This window comes from Ornithorhynchus anatinus, chromosome X1 (genome assembly GCF_004115215.2).
Source record: "Ornithorhynchus anatinus isolate Pmale09 chromosome X1, mOrnAna1.pri.v4, whole genome shotgun sequence".
NCBI lineage: Eukaryota > Metazoa > Chordata > Mammalia > Monotremata > Ornithorhynchidae > Ornithorhynchus > Ornithorhynchus anatinus.
In genome coordinates this window covers 45,003,476-45,023,163 of record NC_041749.1, presented here as the reverse complement: position 1 = coordinate 45,023,163, position 19,688 = coordinate 45,003,476, and the positions used below count along the sequence as shown (strand labels likewise).

The 19,688-nt window shown below is 45.3% G+C and overlaps 1 non-coding gene across 1 annotated transcript; it reads left to right on the top strand.

The window, feature by feature from the left end:
- The first annotated feature begins 6,876 nt into the window (after positions 1 to 6,876).
- Positions 6,877 to 7,014, top strand: LOC114807291. The gene has a single exon (XR_003755342.1). It is a non-coding gene; the product is annotated as a small nucleolar RNA SNORA7 (small nucleolar RNA).
- The last annotated feature ends 12,674 nt before the right edge of the window (positions 7,015 to 19,688 follow it).

Below are 19,688 nucleotides of genomic sequence, written 5' to 3'. Positions count from 1 at the left end.
GTCAATTAATTAAAATCTCTCCATCAAATAGAGGCAGATCTTCTGCATTTGTCCCACCCTTCTAATACTAATACTAATATTAATAATGATAATGATTTTTGTTAAGTGCTTACTGTGTGTCAAGCACTGTACTAAGCACTGGGGTGGATATAAGATAATCAAGTCTCACAGAAGGCTCAGTCTAAGTGGAAGGGAGAACATCTATTGAATCCCGGTTCTGCAGATGAGGGAACTGAGGTACAGAGACTTCAAATGACTTACCCAAGGTCACACAGCGGACACGTACCAGAGCCAGGATTAGAACCCAGGTCCTCTGACTCCCAGACCCGTGCTCTTTCCACTAGACCACACTGCTTCTCCTTCTAGTCCAAAATGGGGAAGAAAGGAAATCAACGCTGACTGACTGCCCTGAATCCCTGAACATCACTCAAGGAAAGTCTCTGGTTCTACCATTGTGCTGGCTGAGAAGATAATCTAGCTCCTCATTGATTACCACTGAGTGAATGGGTTGACCGAAGACTGATGGTTGTGACTGAGAGAAAAATCTTCCCAAAATTTTCATCCCCTCTGAATCTCTTTCCTTTCTGCCTGGGGCTTGGCCTATTTTTTTAAGGAACAAGTAAAAGACTTGCCTTCTCAGAACAAAGATGAAGTCTCCAAGCAACCTGGAAAAGTAATGCCATAGCAGCCATTAAGAAGTGAGTTACTCCTCCAGAGTTGGGGGAACTGAAATCCAAAATTAACTTCAGAGGAGACCATGGGTTTGGGATCTGCCCTAACACTACATTCTTTACCCAGCTTCCAGTTTCCCTGGACGGAGTTACAGTGAGAACGTCCTGATCCTCACAGGACTCAACCCACTCTTGCCTTGCAAATAGGCAAAAGGCATACCAGTCTCTGAACATCATTTGCCAGCCTTCCCAAACCTCCCTTATTTTACAGGTAGTAAAAACAAACAGGTTTTGGGGGCTTTGTTATGGTATTTGTTAAGCACTTACTATTTGCCAGGCACCATATAGTGCCTGGGGTGGATACAGGCCAATCATGCTGAACACAGTCCCTGTCCCTCATGGGACTCACAGTCTTAATCCCCATTTTACAGATTAGGGAACTGAGGCACAGAGAAGTGAAATGGCTTGCTCAAGGCCACACAGCTGACAAGTGGTGGAGCTGGGATTAGAACCCATAACCTTCTGACTCATGCTATATCCCATGCTATATCCACAACACAGTGCTGCATTTGCCAGGCACTGTACTAAGCGCTGAGGTCGATACAAGATAATCAGGTTGGACATCATCCATGTCCCACAAGGGGCTCCCAGTCTAGGGCTCCCAGTCTTCATCCCCATTTTACTGATGAGGTCACTGAAGTGCAGTGAAATTAAGTGACTTGTACTAGGTCACACAGCAGACAAGTTGTGACTCTCAGGTGCACTGTATCCACTAGGCCACGCTGCTTCTCAAGCATCCTTTCCCACTGCCCTGGTCTAAATCACTGACCTTCCTCAGTAAGGGAACTAAGGACAAGCAATAGGGAAGAAAAATGAAAAATGTAGAGATGTTGAAAAGAGCATTTCTGGGGAGCAGAAGGGTTTGAGAGAGGCCTTACTTCACCCAGCTGGTGAGAGCTGGCATATTCCATCACCAAAACTCGGATGAGGTCGATCAGGAAGCAAATGCTGAGAAGACAAGGAACCAAAACAGTACAAGAAATAAGGCAACAGTTCCTTATAACCAATGTCCAGCCCCCACCTTCATACAAGCTTCCCATTCATGCCAATAGGATCCCTCGAGGTGAAACCCACCAACTTATCTTAGGTGTCCCGAAGCGGGTTCACTGGCTTACAACACACTTAGTGAAGATTAGCCATCAAGCCTTTACATGTGTGAGTGGGTTCATCCATCTGTAAAGGGCTCTGAGGCTCCAGATAAGATAATAAGGGAATAGGTACTAAAATCAGTGTAGTCTCCTTGTGATTCATGTCCTGAGACATAACTCCTGAGGCAAATGCTGCATTATCAATTCTAACCATCTTCAATTAACAGCCCTGTCACTCACCCCAGATGATCTGAAGGAAGTGAAAGGAAAGATTAATGTCATTTTAAAAGCTGCTTTCATCCCTTAAATGGATCCATTTTTAGAAGGCATCTGTATTTCTAACAAGGAAGGAAAATGAGGGTGATTTCCAGTTATAGTCGATCTTTTGCTAGGACTCTTGATTCCCAAATGCCCAAATAAGGTGGCTGCCGGTGGTACTCATATGCACCATTCACAGAGATGCTCATGACGTCAGATGGCGTAGGTCAGGGCATTGACCATTACATGATGACATCACATACACCTTTTTGCTCAAGGGTGCCAAGCTCTCCAGGACCTGGAATGTTCCTCCAGAGGACTCCCTGACTGCTCCCAACTTGTTCAAGAGGCACTGTATTCCCTTCTCTTTAACCCATGGGACACAGGGGCAGGAACCAAGGCCAAGGGAAGCTGAGCATTGTAAATTAAAATACCTGACCAAAGGCATCCAGAGCTGCGTCAATCCCAAACAAGGGGCAGATCAGTCGAAAACTGGGAAAATGGCCAACCTCCTCCCAAGCTCTCTCCCAAACCTGCTGCTGGAAAATCATTTTAAAACCCCACTGGAAAAGAAAAGGAAGCCATCAAAAGCCGGATTTCCTGGAGGTAATGCCAGGCTGCCCTGAGTCCCTGGAAGATTTGCTGGAAGATTTGGCATAGCCTAGGCCACCAGTCCTGGGTACCTTCCGGCACCACGCGCCCCAACTGAGAGCCCCTTGAGATTGTACATTAGTGCTGTGGGCCTGAAGCTGGGGTGAATATCAAGTGCTTAATCCAAGTGCAAGGGCAATGCAGGAAGGGAAAGGTAGAGGGTGAAATGAGAGCTTGAGCGGTTGGATAGAGGCCCCTGAAGATACATTGCTTAGAGGAGAACTGCTGCCCGCCATCTCTCCCCCAGCTCCTCCCCAACTGGGACCCAGCCACGTGGCGGGAACCTGGTAATGAAATCAACAGGTGATCAATAAATGGTGCTTATCCAGCACTTACTATGTGCAGAATGCTGTACTAAGCACTTGGGAGAATACAATGCAACAGTGATCTCGCTCTCTTATTTAGGCATCAGTGGTACAGCTAAACCCCTCTGAAGCTATCCAGGTTTCTGGGTACTCTGACTTGTTGTGGGGGTTCCCTCCACCTCCAGCACAAGCCAGCTGGAATCAGGGCCCTCTCTGAGGTCCCCCATGGCAGGGACTGGGACAGATCACTAACAAGAAGGGCTGGAAGACTCCCCCTCCCCTGCCCCAGCAAAGATCAGACACCCACAGGCTCCCGAGCCGCTAGGAACACCAAGTTCCCTGGGAACCATGCCAGAGCATGGGCCTGGGAGCCAGAGGGCCTGGGTTCTAATCCCAGATCTGCCACTTACCTGCTGTGTGACCTTGGGCAAGTCACTTAACTTCTCTCTGCCTCTGTTTCCTCATCCTTAAAATGTGGACGAAATATCTGTCCTCCTTTCCGCATAAACTGTGGAGCCCGTGTGGGACAGAGACTGTATCTGACCTGATTTCCTTTAATCTACCCCAGGGCTTAGTACAATGTTTGGTACATAGTAATCATATAATGAATATGATTATTGTTGTTTTATTGTTGTGACTGTTATTAATTGTGGCATTATTATTATTATTATTATGCCAACCTATCCACCAGGATAACTGGGCATTGCTTAGCCTCACTCAGAGAACTGGGCAGATGGCATTGCACAACACAACTTGAAAGAGGGAAAGTGGTTGGGGAAAGGGAAGCTAGTTGTACACCCTGAAGTCTAACTCAGGGAACTGGGCTAGCTAATTCTGATGAGTTTGATTTATTTTCATCTCTTTTGTGAATAAGTTCTTTTGACACCATGAAGTCAAAACCATAGAATCCTCTATTCATGAGGTACAACTGTCCTGTCTATGTGACAGGGATTATTGTTCACAGAGCAACAACCTTCTAGGCCTCAGATATAGATGAAGAGAAAGTCTTGGTGGCCATTTGATCCCCATTCTCTCACCCCCAGCCTTGGAAGGGTCTGGGGAGGGGGCTAAGGGTGGAGGAAGCAGGGGCCCCTGGAGCCTAAGCCACATTCTCCAGTATTGACCCTTCCAAGAAACAGGACAGGGGCAATTCCCACCTGCCTTTGGGAGAACCTTGGAGAGACACTTTTCTGCAAGTGAGAATGATTATGCATAATCACCCCTAGGACTACCCTCTTCCCACCTGAAAGCCCAGTAGAATAAACCCCCAGTAAATCCCCAATAAAACCCCCAAACCAGGGTTTCCCTGATGCCTGAGATAATCACTTCCTTTCCTTACTTAACTTCAAGTTTTATTTGGTTTCAGCTTTCTATCAACCCATCCCTACCTCCGTAAATATCATCTTTGTAAGGCTGCTGGAACAATTTACCATAGAGGCCAGACAATAACAATAAGTTCCACTTCTTCTAAAGCAGAACATTTGCCCAGAGGTTACAGACAGCTGTGATGACGGACCAGTAAATCCATCAGTGTGACTCTGTCCCTGTATAACTGGTAACAGTGGTTTTCCATCACATTCTTGGGTTCATTCCGACACTGGGGTGTTAATCCTTCCTCTGACTTGCAACTGAAAGCTTGCTATGTTCACAACCTTCGCAAAACATTGTGCCCTTTGGTACAATCACAGGAGGCATTACCTGCTCAGTAGCCTTCTAGTACTCATGGAGTCATTTATACCCATCCTTAGCACTTGAATATAAATGTATATTGAAATTGTTTATTCTATGATTTACTCTATTTGTAAATATACGTATGTCTTGACTACCACCACCTTCTCACCCCCAATCCCTGCTCCTGTTAGAATGTGAGCTCCTTATTGACAGGGATGGTATCTCAGACTTCTATTGTACTTTTCCAAGCACTTAATACACTGCATTTCACCCAGAGGCCCTGGGTGCATAAATACCAATCAATATCATTACTACACTAGCTACCTTACATTGAATGCACTTAACTGCATTTCCCTTGTGTTTCAATGTGATTGCTTTTCATGTCAAGTCACCAGGTCTCAAATTGCCACTGTCCTGGGCACCTACTGTCATCCAGTGCAGTGCTCTGCATGCAGTAATCACTCAGTACAGTGTTCTACTCACAGTAGGCGCTCAAGACAGTGCTCTGCACACAGTAGGGTCTCAATGAATGCTGTTGATGCTGATCTTGATAATAATTTGAAAAATCCTTTGTTATTCTCTCTCGATGCTGTTCTCCTCACAGTATGAGTACATCTCTACCCTAACGAAAGAGATTAACTTTCAGGCAGAGGTAAACATTGTTATAGGTCTATTTTCAGGTGGATTCCAAATAGTATGATCTTTTGGCGAAAGAAAGCTCTTCCCAGTTTTGGTAAAAACTAAGTTATTTCTACTGTAGGCTGGATCTTCAGGAAACATCTCACAAAAGTTCCAGGTGCTGTGAGAAGTTACAGGGGACTGTAACTTCTACCACAAGCCTAGACTTCTCATGATCTTCTGTGCAATGCCACTTTAAGTGCCTTAGTATCCTCCAATTCAGAGGTTTCATTCAGAGCCATCAGAGGATTCCTCATCTTCAAAGCCTTATTAAGATCACATCTCCTCCTCCCTCTTTTCCCCGGCTCCTTCCCCCTTCTGCATCATCTATGCACTTGAATCTGTTACTTCTTGGCATTTTATACCCCTCCCTCAACCCCTCAACACTTAAATATATATCTATAAATTAGATATTATAAATTATTTATTTATATTAATACTTCCCCTTTGTTTGATGGTACATGTTAAGCATTTACTATGTTACAAACACTGTTCTAAGCACTGGGGTAGGTATGAGTCAATTAGGTTGGACCCAGTCCCTGTCCCTGAGTCTTAAGTGGGAGGGAGAACAGGTATTGAATCTCTATTTTACAGTTGAGGAAACTGAGGCACAGAGAAGTTAAATGACTTGTCTAAGGTTACATAGCTAGAAATTGGCAGAGCAATTGGATGAGCTGAGATTAGAACCCAGGTCCTCTGACTCCCAGGCCCATGCTTTTTCCACAAGTCCATACTCTTCCCCTTCTAGACTAAAAGCTCACTGTGGGCATATCTACCAACTCTGTTGTACTGTACTCTCCCAAACGCTTACACAGTAGTCAGAACACAGTAAGCACTCAATCAATATCATTGATGATGATGAGTCCATTGGCCTAGTTTCCCCCCTAACAAGCATATTGTTTCAGGGTTCAGAGTTCAAGATATCTGGGTACCTCTCAAACTTCCTGTCCCCAGTTCATGGAGGCTATGCCTTGCCATTATTCTGGGACCCATGATTTCCATCTTTCTCTCTTAGATCTCATTTTTATTCCATGATCTTTTTGAATTCAGTGCTCCCATCTTTGTAATATTACTTAATTTGGTGCAAGGGGAATAATTACCTGGGCAACTTGATTCATTAATTTTCATGACTGGCAGTTATTTTTACATGGGCAAGCCATCTCCACCTGTTTTCTCTGTTGACTGATCTTTTCTTTTACTCAATGACTCATTTCTAACTGTCAATTTACCCTGTGGACTCACTGATCGCCATACTGAGCAATCACTTTTAGACTCAATAACTTTTCTGTTGCAAGTTCTGGGCACCAAGTTGTAAATGTATCTATTCCAAGTCTGGTGTTTTATTAAAATAGATAAAACCTATTCATTCAGATGGCTCATTATTATACCCATCTTTGTTGTGACACTCTGAAGTTGGATTGAATTGTTATCTCTGAAAACAACCCCACAGTATGTAGTAGTAGTAATAATAATAATAATGTATTGGTACTTGTTCCCCTCCCAGGGTCACACCTGGAGAACTTTCAGTATTCTACCAGTCTCGGCTATGGGAGGGAGAGTCAAGCAGAGGCGTACCCATTCCATTCCTAGCTTGGCCAGTGGCTAGCGAGTGGAAGGCAATCTGCTACAAGTCAAAATTTGCCCATGCTGGGCAGCAGCAGCATGGGAGAGAGTCAAGGGTGGAGACTCAAGTTTACTGCATGGAAAGAGGCAATAGTAAACCACTTCCATATTTTTACCAAGAAAACTCTATGGATACATTACCAGAATGATTGCAGATGGAGAGCGGGGTGTTCTGAGAGAGATGTGTCCATGGTGTCCCTATGGGTCGGAAATGACTCGAGGGCATAAGACAAGCAAGTGGTACTTGTTAAGCACTTACTATGTGTCAGGCACTGTTCTAAAGCTGTGGTGGATACAAGCAAATTAGGTTGGACACAGCCCCTGTCCCACGGGGGGGCTCACAGTCTTAATTCCCATTTTATAGATAAGTGAGGCACAGAGAAGGAAGTGACTTGCTCAAGGCCACACAGCAGACAAGTGTCAGAGCCTGGATTAGAACCCCTGACCTTCTGACTCCCAGGTCCATGCTCTATCCACTTTGCCATGCTAGTTGTTGTTGTTGTCGTTGTCTTGTGGTAGTGAAAGGGCAGGGATGGTCTCTATCTGTTACCGATTTGTACATTCCAAGCGCTTAGTACAGTGTTCTGCACATAGTAAGCACTCAATAAATACTATTGAATGAATGAATAGTAGTATTAATTAAGGGCTTCTGGTGTGCAGAGTACTGTAATAAGCAATTGGAAACATGGACACATCTCTCCCAGAATGCCCTGCTCTCCATCTACAATTGTTCTGGTAGTGTATCCATAGGTGGGAATTAGACATAGTCCTTGACCCTCAAGGGGCTTACAATCTAAGCATGTAAAGAATGCTTGACATTTGGGGAAAATGTTCATCTTCCTGAAGTCTTTTCATACTTACTGCTGAATTTCTCTTCACTCATCTTTTTAAATTATACAGAAGTATACCTCTGTCTTCAATTCACTATTGGCAGGGAGCTCTTCATTGATTTTATGATATATGATATTTGTTAAGCACTTACTATGTGCCAGGAACTGTTCTAAGCTCTGGGTAGGTTCAGGTTAATCAGGTTGGACACAGTCTCTGTCCCACACAGGGCTCACAATTTTAATCTCCATTTTACAGATGAGGTAACCGAGGCACAAGGAAGTAAAGTGACTTACCCAAGGTCACACAGCAGACAAGTGGCAGAGCCGAGATTAGAGCCCAGGTCCATCAATCAATCAATCATATTAATCGAGAGCGTATTGTGCACAGAGCACTGTACTAAGCAACTGGGACAGTGTAATACAGCAACATAATACATTCCCTGCCCACAATGAGCATACATTATAGAGGGAGGGACAGTCATTAATATAAATAAATAAACTACAGATATGCACATAAATGCTCCAGGGCTGGGGACCAGGGTGGTGAATAAAGGGAGAAAGAGTGACGCAGAAGGGTATGGGAGAAGAGGAAATCAGGGACCTTATCAGGGAAGGCCTCTTGGAGGAGAGAGATGTGGCTTCAATAAGTCTTTGAAGGTGAGGAAAGTAATTTTCTGGCAGATATGAGAAGGAAGGGCGTTCCAGGCCAGAGTTGGTACTTGGCAAGAGGTCGGTGGTGAGATAGATGAGATCAACGTACCGTGAGTATGTTGGCAATAGAGGAGATAAGTGTGTGGGTTGAATATGCAGGTTGAATGGCAGAGGGGAGTCAAGAATAACACCAAGGTCGCAGGATTGTGAGACAGTAAAGATGATGGTGCTGTCTATAGTGATGAGACAGTCAGGGGGAGGACAGGGTTTGGGTAGGAAGATGAGGAGTTCTGTTAAGTTTGAGGTGATGGGAGGATTTCCAAGTAGAGATACCTTGAAAGCAGGAGGAAAAGTGAGACTGTGAGCCCGTCGTGGGCAGGAATGTGTCTGTTGTTATATTGTACTCTCCCAAGCACTTAGTACAGTGCTTTGCACACAGTAAGCGCTCAGTAAATACGACTGAATGAACAAATGAATCAGTTCACAGACCTCCCTGTCTTTAGCCTCTTCCATCTCCATTCCATACTTAACCCTGATGCTCAGATCATTTTTCTACAACTTCATTTTGCACACACTTCCCCGCTCCTCAAAATCTTTCAATCTCCCAATCCTCTCTTCAACACCAAGCAGAAACTCCTAACCACTGGCTTTAATGTACTCAATCAACTCTCTCACTGCTACTTACCCACTTTCTTCTCCCACTTCAATCCTGCTCATGTGCTTCACTCCTCTCAAGCCAACCTGCTCACTGTGTCTTAGAGAAAGAGTCATTATTACTTGCTACAGATTTTCAGTGAGAAAAAAGAAACAGAGGCTAGGGGGCTTGCCCTGGGTCAGTCACACAGCAAGGCAGAAGGGAAGTCAGGAAATTGTTGTTTTTTATGGTATTTGTTGAGCACTTACTATGCATCAAATACTGTTCTAAGCACTGGGATAGATGCAAGTTAATTAGGTTGGACACAGTCCCTGTCCCACCCAAAGCTCGCTAAGTATGAAGGAGAACAGGAAAACTGAGGCATGGAGAAATTAAGTGACTTGCCCAAGGTCATACAGCAAGCAATTGGCAGAGTCAGGATTAGAACACAGGTCATCTGACTCCCAGGCCTGTGTTCTTTCCTCTAGGCCATGCTGCTTCTCAATCCCACTCCAGACTGGCCTCTGCCCTCCAGTTGGTAGCCTCTGGAGTGCTGAGTTTTTATCAATCAATTAATCAAGAGGATTTATTGAGTGCTGGTTCTGTGCAATCATTTTTATTGAGCACCTGTACTAGGCACCTAGGAGACCCAGAATCCACACCAAAAACCTTACTGACATTCTGTCCTTTGACATGTCCACCCTGGGCGAGGACACTCTCCCCAGGCACATTCCCTGACACTGTGACTGATGTGAATGAAGGCCAAATCGCAGGATCTGGTCCTGGCCACGTAGAGCGGCGTACAAATCAAAAGTTATGTCCAGGGCCTGCTCTGAGCCTTCAAAAACTTAATTGCTACTCTTTGCACCTCCCATCAACTCCCCTCTGTCCAGTCTCGTGACATCAATGAGTGTTCTGTAGGGGATCAAGGGAAGTCGCACAGCTAGGAAAGGGTTCTGAGGTCCAACTCTGGCCTCCTGAGATATCTCCCACCTTTTTAGAGTATCTCTAACCCAGAGTCTCTAATCCACTCTGACATGGATCCCTCCAGATGACCAGAACTAGCCAACTCCATCATCATGAGAGGCAAGTTTCCTTTGGGCCCACCATCCTTTGCCATCCATCAGTAAATTGCATTAGCTGAGTGCTCAACACTAACCCTAAGCACTTGGGAGAGTATAACAGTAGACGGACACACAATACACTGCCCTCTAGGGGTTTATAATCCCCATTTCCCTCCCACATCCAGGCCACTGGAGGCCAAAGCAGAGGAGGACTTGGGAGGAGCCATCACAGGCTACTGGTCTACTTGGCCCAATCCCCTACTGAAAATATGGATTTTCTGCAGGACAGGTTGAGGGTTGTCAACTTTGATTTCCTCCCTCGGTGCTGCCATGTTCAGCCAGCCAATTCTATTCTATGCAGGAGGTCTAACAGATCCTTAAGCATAGGAAGCACTCGTCTACTTTGCACCGGACTCCCTTGAGCATCCATTTTGGGCCAAATTTAGACCAGAGTAGAGGGTAAGATGTAAAAGGAAACTGTGGTTTGTGCTTTCTTTTTTTTTTTCCTTTTTTAATGGTATTTGTTAAGAGTTTACTATGTGCCAAGCTCTGTTTTAAGTACTGGTGTAGACACAAGTTAATCAGCTTTCTCCATAAATGATCATATTTGAATATACTGAGCATGTTTCATTCAATAGTATTTATTGAGCGCTTACTATGTGCAGAGCACTGTACTAAGCGCTTGGAATGTACAAATCAGCAACAGATAGAGACAGTCCCTTCCCACTGATGGGCTTACAGTCTAATCGGGGGAGACAGACAGACAAAAACAGTAATAATAATAATAACGTTGGTATTTGTTAAATGCTTCCTATGTGCCGAGCACCATTCTAAGTGCTGGGGTAGATACAGGGTAATCAGGTTGTCCCACATGAGGCTCACAGTCTTAATCCCCATTTTACAGATGAGGTAACTGAGGCACAGAGAAGTTAAGTGACTTGCCCACAGTCACACAGCTGACAAGTGGAAAAGCCGGGATTCAAACCCATGATAGTAGCAATAAATAGAATCAAGGGGATGTACATCTCATTAAAACAATAGCAATAAATAGAATCAAGGTGATGTACATCTCATTAACAAAATTAACAGGGCAATAAAAAATATATACAACTGAGCAGACGAGCACAGTGCTGAGGAGAAGGGAGAGGGGGAGGAGCAGAGGGAAAGGGGGGAAAGGGAGGCTTAGCTGAGGGGAGGTGAAGGGGGGGTAGAGGGGCAGCAGAGGGAGCAGAGGGGAAAGGGGAAGCTCAGTCTGGGAAGGCCTCTTGGAGGAGGTGAGCTCTAAGTAGGGCTTTGAAGAGGGGAAGAGAATTAGTTGTGAGTCAGGTATGCAGCCATCTAATTTGTGAAAGATGGAGACTTTAATGCATCACGTTGCCTAAAGAGGCAGCTAATATACAAAGATACCAGAGATAAATGTCACTCCCCTTTATAAAAGGACCACCAAATGATGTTCATTTTGTCTTTAAGCATAAAAAGAGATTTATGCTCCCAAAGCACTCTCACATCTGTTAGCTCTTCTTATCCTCAAGACAGATCTTAGTTTCAAAGGTAGATATCATTATCCCCTCCCTTCAGACAGAGAAACAGGTCCAGAGAGGTTAAGTATGCTGTCTGAGGTCCCCCAGAAGTCCAGTGAAGTACTGAGACTAGACTGCATCTCTGGACTCTCAGGCCCTATTGAGAGGCCCCTCTCTACTTTTCTCTTGCATTTAAGTGTTAGACAGGAGAAAAGCTTGAGTTTAAGAATCTTAAAGGCAAATTCAAAATGTCTGCTTAAAGGCCCAGGCCCAGGTCAGAAATCAATCAGTCCATAAATCAAAGCACTTGATAAGGTACAATAGAGTCAATAGACAGGTTCCCTGCCCCAAAGGAGCTTACTGTCTAGAGGACCAACAGATTGAATTTATGTCTGCCTCCAGGCATATTTGAAATGCAGCATCCCTCTATGGGGAAATCCTCATCAAACATGTCACTGAGTTAGAGACACAAATAGAAGCCTCCACATGCTTTGAGACTTTGCAGAGGAACTGTGCAGAGGACCAGCTACCTCGCAGCTTCATTCAGCAGTTTTCTTTCCAATTACTTGTCCCTGCTACACACCCTATTTCCCCACCTGCTATTTCACTTCAGGAGAGAATTCTCACCCACTCTAAGGTATCTTCAAATGCTACAGTGATCTGTCTCTGCCCCAAAATGCAAACTAGTTTCTTCCAGTGGTCTAATCTTGCCAATTAGGCCTTATTGCTTTTCTCTTGCCTCCTCTGTTGAACAAATGTGTCTGTTCTTTCCCATTTGCCCCCACTTTGACAGTCTCCTGAAATGTCCGAATCAGACAGCTGCAAATACTCAAAGACAACCATCCAGCTGGCAAGCTCTAATTAGGTGACCCTGTTCCCAAAAATGACAATCTCAATCTGCCCCATAGAGGATCTCTGAACAGGAGCAGATATCTCTTCTCAACCAACTCAACCATCTAAGGGGCACTGCTCTCCACTGGGGGAAAATGGTTCAGGGAAGAAGGGAGGGGTGTTTATGGTTTTCCCTCTTTTTCTGATGAAATATCAACTTGGCTGGGGCAAGATTTCTGCCCCAGAGATCAATGAGGACACCAGGCCAGATCTCAGCTCAGCCGGGGACCCCATGGCCACCAGTCAGTTCAGCCCAGGGATCATTTACACCCCTAATCTCTGGCTTGAACCCGTCCTCTCTGGCTGCTGTTGGTGCTTGCAATTAGCTAATTACTGGGGCAATTACTTTCAGATGCAATTTGGTACCCACAAATAATTGCCAGCACAAAAACCTGCAGATGCACAAATCCCTTTTGAAGCTTGGATCCTCCCTGTTCCCCAAAGTTATTTTTCCCTAAATGGCCTGTGACATTAGAGAGCCTCAATTATGTTATCAAGTTCGCCGCAGCCCCTACTGTGGGACTCTGGAAGAAACAGTATATGCAGAGCCCATTTGCTGCCGTTTGAGACAAATGTAAAATCAGTTTAAGCTGTATCCTAATCCTAAATTAGGAATTTAAATCAGGACCTCTCTCGCTACGCATCTTGGAATTCATTTGTTGTCTGTTTCCCTGAAAATGTAAATAGTTGTGTGCTGCCAATTTCATTAAGAATAAAATCAGAAACACTTGTCCTCTCTTCAAGTGAGCTCCCTTGGTCCATACAACACCTCACAAAATAACAAGGCAATCAACTTCCGGGTTAATTGAACACTGAATGGGGCTGAAAACCAAGGAAACTTTGCCAGTGATCTGAAAGTGCTTCCCAGTTACTGGTGGTGAAATTAGTCTTTGCACAGAGTGATAAAGAATGTTTCCAATATATCTTGAGCCTCATTGCCTGGGGCTTCCAGCGAGCACAGTCTTCATGCAAGCAATGAATACCGCCCAACCACGAAAGAAAATAGGCAGTTTGGTTCATATAACCCTAAAATCTGCCAGGATCCAAATGTCAATTGCATTTTCCTTATTACTGAGGTTTTACATGATTCTCTTTACTACATAATGATTCATCTGCGGGAATTATTCAAAGATAATAGCCAGGCCACAGAGTCTGCAGAAAACCCCCACGCCCACACTCCACAAAAGCTTTCCTCCTCCTCTAGTCATTATGCAACATTTCTGAGGTGTAAATCCCCCTCAGTTATTTCATCCTTTTGAATTTATTTTTGCCTTTTCGCCAGGACATTCTGCTACAAGGAGCTGAGGTTTTTGGTGGGAGAGGGGAGCCGAGGAGGAGCAGCTGGGAAGATCAGACTGCATCACTCTGTATCTGACATGGGGTGGCCTAATGGAAGAGCCCGGGGCCTGGGAATTAGAGGACCTGTGCCCTAATCCTGGCACTGCCACTTGTCTGCGGTATGACCTTGGGCAAGTCACTTAACTTCCCTGGGCCTTGGTTTCCTCATCTGTAAATGGGGATTCAATACCTGATTCCAGCTCCCACTTTGTTATATTGTACTCTCCCAAGCACCTAGCACACTGCACATAGTAAGTGCTCAATAAATACGATTAATTAATTGATTGATTGGTTGGTAGATACTTAGATTGTGAACACCCAGTAGGACAGGGATTGTGTCCGACCTGTATTATCTTGTATCTAGCCTAGGGCTTAGAAAAGTGCTCGGCTCATAGCAGGTGCTTAACAAATACCACAACTGTTATTATAATTGCCTTACTCTTCCCTCTCCACAGCCCTTAAGCTCTTCTCTATGAATTTTTCCCTTATCTTTTTATGGGACCTGGGCAGCCTGGCCCTCTGAACCCCTTCCTAGAAGTCACTAGGGCTCATGCCTGGGTGTGAATTTAGTACTGGGGAAGAATCTAATACCCCTTCTTGAGGCCAGAGTGGAGACAGCCCCTGCTCATAAACCCAAGGCTTCTGCAGATGCATTATATTGTCAGCTCCTAGAGGGGAAGGGGCAGGGAGCTTCCTTCTGCTGTACGCTCCAAACTCTCAGTAGACACTCAGTACAGTGCTCTTCACTCACTAGGTACTCAATAATAATAATAATAATAATGGTATTTGTTAAGCACTTACTATTTGCCAAGCACTGTTCAAAACACTGGGGTAGATGCAAGGTAATCAGGTTGTCCCAAGTTGGGCTCACAGTCATAATCCCCATTTTATAGATGAAGTAACTGAGACACAGAGAAGTTAAGTGATTTGATCTGGGATTAAAACCCATGTCCTCTGACTCCCAAGTCTGTGCTCTTTCCACTAAGTCATGCTCCTTCTCAATACCATTACCATTAGCAACCTCCAAAGCAGAAAATGCAGCCAAGCACTTCAAGGGAATCGAGCCCCAAGTTCCAATGTCCCTGAGTTCAGAACGATGATTCCAATATCTCATCTCCAGGACAGGATGGAAGGGGTGGCAGGCGGGGGGAGTCTATGTTTCACCCAGTTTACAGCCCCAACATTGACACCCTTGAGGTCCCACAGCCTGCATGCCCTCCCCACTCCCAACCAGGGAACAGGCAGAAACCAGATGAGATGGCATCTGGGCTCAGCTCTAGGAGAGATGACCCCTACCCAGGCCCACCACAAACCAGGAAAAGGCAAAATTGGATCTTGCTTTGGAAACCACTTTTCTCTCCATCAACCGACCTACTCACTCATTGTGCTCAGTGCCCTGGTGGGAAAGCAACTGCAAGTGGCCCTGTGCAAGCCAATAGCACTATAAGCAATTCCGCCCCTCGGGTTCTCTGTCCTAAAATCTCATGACTGAGACTGATCCAAGGTCTCAATGGAAGACTCCCCTGCCATCATCATTAATGACGTTGATCTCTCTCTCTGAGCACCCTCGACACTTTTCATTCTATGGCTTCTGGTATTTTCAGGGCTGTCCCCCCACTTTTCCCCTTCTCTCTCCCTCCATTTCTCTTTCATATCTTTTTCCCTCTCCTCTCCTCTCCTCTCTCCCTTCTTCCCTCCCAGGATCTCCCCCACCTGAACCTCATCCACCTTTGCCAGGAGGTACCGGCTTCGTGGGCAGGAAGAGCCCCTCATGGCACTGCCAGTGGAGGAAAGGAGCCCTACCTGTACTGGCCTGATGCTGGCTCCCTCCTTGAGGAATATCACTGCTCTTCCAATGGAATGAGGTTAGACCTAGCATTTCTGGCAGTGACACTCTGCCTGGTATAGTCTGTAAATTCCTTGTAGACAAGGACCGTCTCTGCCAACTCTACCATATTGCATTCTCCCAAGCACTTAGAAAGGAACTCTGCACACAGAAATCACTCAATAAAATATCACTGATTGATTGATTATAACACTTGCTTTCCAGGGCCTAGCCAGGAGAATCAGTTTTGATGAGAAGGAACTCAAGCCTAAACAACCATGAACATTTTGCCCTATGCTGACCAAGTCCACCAATCTATATTATCTTCAGAACTGTTGGCCAAGTGCCCCAGAGCCTCAGTTTCCATATTTCTTCTTTGTCTCAGCCTTGCTGGGCCAGCTCTCAAGTTCCATGTCAGTCATGGTGGTACCTTCAAACCATCTACCCCTTAACCACTGTATTGAATCAATGGTCACTGAAACACAATTTCCCCAGTAGCATGAAGTTCTAAAAGAACACCCTCTTTCTGTGTTCTAAGAGAACTCCCTGTAACAAATACCTCAATTATTATTCTTATTATGAGAAGACAAGCTCTAGAGTCAGAAAATCATGGCTTCCAGAACTGTCCCTAAAGGCTGAGACCAGTCAGATAGCATTAACCTGGAAAGACTTCAAGGCCAAAGATGGTAAACTTGGTGTAGCTGGAGAGGAGGCAGAGGATTGTACCAATAGATGTCTTGTTCTCTGCTTCCCTGGTTGCACTGGCTTTCGCTGGGGCTACCCTAAGGCTTCTGACATCAGCTAGAATAGCCTCATCACTCAAGTGGACCTGCTTCCTCTACACATCATTGCAGATTGTTGTAAATGTTGCTTTACAACCCAGCCTTCTCAAATCTTGTCCTGGGAGGGAAACAGAACCGGCCCTTTCGCCCCCACCTTCCTGACCACCAGTGGGGCCTTCTTGGCCGGAGTGTCTGAGGTGTTGGACCTATGCCAGAGTGGTGGCTGGAGTTGCAGAGCTAGGGATCTGGAGGAGGTGGCAGTCCCAGTTGGACATCAATGAACCAGCCGTTTGGTCAAGGGACTAGGTCATGGACAACTTGAAGTAATCCTCTATTCCCTGGCTTGTCCTGCACTGTCCCCATTGCCTGCCTTCCTGCTCCCCCTCAGCCAAACTTATTCTTTTCTTCTGAGCCTCCATCACCTCCAGATCAAGGGGTGATGATGATGATGTTGGTATTTGTTAAGCACTTACTATGTGCAGAGCACTGTTCTAAGCGCTGGGGTAGATACAGGGTAATCAGGTTGTCCCACGTGAAGCTCACAGTTAATCCCCATTTTATAGATGAGGTAACTGAGGCACAGAGAAGTTAAGTGACAGAGCTGGGATTCGAACTCATGACCTCTGACTCCCAAGCCCGGGCTCTTTCCACTGAGTAACTCTTTCCACTGCTGGGTAACAGAGCACTGTTTCCACTTCAGAGTTCTCCTGCTCTAGAGAAAGAAATCAAGAGGACACTATGATCTATTATTCTTCATTCTGTTCATTCATTCATTCATTCAATAGTATTTATTGAGCGCTTACTATGAGCAGACCACTGTACTAAGCACTTGGAATGAACAAGTCGGCAACAGATAGAGACAGTCCCTGCCGTTTGACGGGTTTACAGTCTAATCGGGGGAGACAGACAGACAAGAACAATGGCAATAAATAGAGTCAAGGGGAAGAACATGTTCCATCATCACCACTGGCATCAGTATTGATTGAGGACCAAATGTGTGCAGAGTGCCATATCAGTACCTACCTTGTGCACAACACTGTAATGGGCATCAACTGTGTGCAGAACACTGTATTGAACATCTACTCTATGTAAAACACTGTACTGAGCATCTGTCATGTGCAGAACACTGTACTGGGCATCTACTGTATGCAGAATGTTGTCCTGCACGTTTAGTGAACATTTCAGTGGGGTAACATATGCAATCCATACCTTCAGGGATTTTACAATCTAATCAGGAAGACACAAGAAGGCACACACTGGCCAATAAAATAAGCAACTGAGTGGGAGAATAGACACAAATAATAAACACAAGTAAATCAATCAACAACAGAAAAATATCCACATAAATTCATGACTGCTGAAGGGAGAGAGGGATGGCAGGAAAAGGAAGGTGGGGGGAAATGTAAGTTCTTGGAAGACAAGATTAGACTTGCTGCTGCTGAAAGCCACTAAGGTTTGAAACATTTTACTCTTCATGGAAAAAGTAGGCTACTGACAAAGAAGAGTGGGAAGAAACCGATGTGGTATGTAAGGAAAGAGACTCACACCCCAGGAGCAGAGCCCCTGTGCCAGCCACTGGTGGGGGTGGGGGGGTGAGGGGGAGCTGCCAGCCACTGGGTGGGGGTAGGAGTGGGGAACAGGTAGAGTTTGTCATTTGGCTACTGCCCCCCACACTTTTTCCTCCCATCTCAATTGGGTCCTGTCCCTCAGAACACCATGGACCATGCCCACTAGGGTGCCCCCTGGAAAACCCACCCAGAGTGAATAACTAAAGTTCAGAGATCAATGGGAAGACTCAGTGATGCCAAATATCAAAATTTGTGCATCAACAAAAACCATCTCTTCCACCCCACTGGGTTGGAAGCCAGAGGCTGGTGTGAAAGGGGGAAGGAGGAGGCAGCACACCTGGACAAGCTCCCTTCATACAGACAGGACAGTGGAGTGGGCCTTAATGGTGCAGTCTAGCCCAAAATTTGGGTAATGCTAAAATGTTCTTATTCGTTCCCAGAACTAAAAATAGTAAAAATGCATTTGAACATGATAAACTGTAAGACCAAAATCATATGAGGGCTCAGAGTGTCTGTTGCATATTGGATTTCCTGCCACCCTGGCACACCTGGATAGGCTTTCACTGTCAGTGGAGTCATTTTTGAAAACAAAGGACAACTAAATAGGTAGGTGCCAAAGTAACTGGACACATAAATACAGCAAAACAGAGAATGTCACTGATATTAATTGAGCACATACTGACTGCAAAGCACTTAACTAAGCACTTGGGAAAGTACAACAGAAGCACAAGATATATTCCCTGCCCATAAGGAATTTACACTCTAATCCAGGAGGTTGACATGAAAACACTTACAAAGAGAGTAATCACAGTTGATAAATAATTGAATGTACAATTGGACATTCAACATGACTTAGTGGAAAAGGCACAGGCTTGGGAGTCAGAGGACGTGGGTTCTAATCCCGGTTCCTCCACTTGTCTGCTGTGTGACCTTGGGCAAGCCACTTAACTTCTCTGTGCCCCTCTTACCTCATCCTTAAAGGGGGGATTAAGACTGTAAATCCCATGTGGGACAACCTGATTACCTTGTAGTAATAACAATAATAATAATGTTGGTATTTGTTAAGTGCTTACTATGTGCCGAGCACTGTTCTAAGCGCTGGGGTAGACAGAGGAGAATCAGGTAGTCCCACGTGGGGCTCACAGTCTTAATTCCCATTTTACAGATGAGGTAACTGAGGCACCAAGAAGTTAAGTGACTTGCCCAAAGTCACACAGCTGACAAGGGGCCGAGCCGGGATTTGAACCCGTGACCTCTGACTCCAAAGCCCGTGCTCTTTCCACAGAGCCATGCTGTTGTATCTACCCCAGTGCTTAGAACAGTGCTTGGCACAAAATAAGCGCTTAACAAATCTCTTGTCTTATGCCGTCGAGGTGTTTCCAACCCATAGAGACACCATGGACACATCTCTCCCAGAATGTCCCGCTCTCCATCTGCAATCATTCTGGGTAGTATATCCATAGAGTTTTCTTGATAAAAATACAGAAGTGGTTTACCATTACCACCTTCCGTGCAGTAAACTCGAATCTCCACCCTCGACTCTCTGCCATGCCGTTGCTGCCCAGCATGGGTGAGTTTTG